The sequence below is a fragment of the Trichosurus vulpecula genome, chromosome 2 (genome assembly GCF_011100635.1).
Source record: "Trichosurus vulpecula isolate mTriVul1 chromosome 2, mTriVul1.pri, whole genome shotgun sequence".
Lineage (NCBI taxonomy): Eukaryota > Metazoa > Chordata > Mammalia > Diprotodontia > Phalangeridae > Trichosurus > Trichosurus vulpecula.
Genome location: NC_050574.1, coordinates 171048219 through 171049958, shown reverse-complemented (window position 1 = coordinate 171049958; position 1740 = coordinate 171048219).

The window sequence follows — 1740 nt, the reverse complement described above, 5'->3', positions numbered from 1 at the left end:
CCATAAGGGTAGACATAGAGACACCTGTTTCTTATGCTGCTGAAATCTAGCAAATTGACTCCTTTAATTATATCCTAAGTCTAGCTAAATGGTGTACAGTTTGAAAGAAAAGTAAAAGAAAACTAAAGAGGAAATGTTCCTTGAACAATTGCTCAGAAGCAATGATAAATCATCTTAATCATCATAATGAGTAAACCATAAGACATCCCTAGCCTCAGGGAGCCAGAGGCAGGAGAGGCAGTGGGCCAAAGGGGATTCTTGTCCTTTACCCGGGCTTAGCTTCAAGGGTGAGGCCAAAGGTTCTACGGGGAGGGTTCAGGTCTACAGCCAGATGCTTGTTGTACTGTTAGAGTCTCTCTTAAGTGTACATTAAGGACATTTCCAGGAAATCGTCATATCTGGCAGACTGTGAGTTCAGTCTAGCCCAGGGAAATGTATTCACTAGTCATCAGGTGTTTACTAACCCAGATAGCTGACTAGAACTCCAAGTTACTTCTGTCTTCCATGCTGCCTACCCTCCCCCACCCTCACACCCTTCCTCCACTAGCTACATTCCCCCACCCTCACCTCCAGCTCTTCTGTGTCATGCTGTGCTCAGTCATTACAGAACCCTGGAGGTAGGTTTCTTTCACCATAGTGGCAAACTCTGTCTTCCTGATCCCGAATTCCAGTGATTGAGTCACCATTTGTTGAGGCAAAGATTCTTTAACCCTGCTACCTCTCCCCAGCCTCTCATCCCTTTTCATTTCATCTTTGGCCCACCGTAGTCCATATGTTCCTCTGGAATACTCTATGTTAACTCTCTTGTTTACAAACACCCCTCATCTTAGATCTCTCTTCCCATGGAGAATGTGTGGAGCTGAGCTCTTTCAGTGGCTCCCTTTTGCCTTCAGGTATGCTGAAGCTGGGATGTCTTATCCCTGCTACATCTTCATCTTGCACTCTTTCATTCTTCTGACATTCTTGATAATTTGGCTTTTCTCCAGAAGATCCTGCATCCAGGCCACTCTCCAGTATAGACTGCTTTGTTTCCCATTCTCTGTTTGTTAATTCCACTGGGCTGGAAGTTGGAAGGCTTTTTCCTTGCTTTCCACTGACACTTCCAAACTTTTCCTCTACATTCATCATTACAAAACTCTTCCTTTGAAGTTTACTCCATCCATCTCTACCAACCCATAAAATGGCGGCCTCCAAGTCACTCTCCATGCTTTCTCAAGGAGTTCAGCAGCTCTTTTTGTGGTGGGAAAGAACTGGAAATTGAGGTCTATCAATTGGGGAATGGCCAGACAGGTTGTGGTACACAATTGTAATGGAATACTATTGTGCTGTAAGAAATAACAAGCAGGATGATTTCAGAAAAAACCTGGAAAGACTTCCATGAACTGATGCAAAGTGAAGTGAGCAGAACCAGGAGAACACTGTACACAGTAACAGCAATATTGCATGATGATCAACTATGAGTGACTTAGCTATTCTCAGCAATACAATGATCCGAGACAATTCCAAAGGGCTCATTATAAAAATGCTATCCAAAGAAAGGATGGATGGAGTCTAAATGCAAATTAAAGCATACTATTTTTCACTTTATTTTTTTGGTGGTAGGTTTTTTTTAGTCTTTCTCTTCTTTCACAACATAACTGATAGAGGGCAGGGGGAACAAAAGAAAAACTACACTTTGCCCAACTATCTCATGAAGCTTTGGTATTCTCTCTCACATTCATTGGCAAACTACTATAAAAA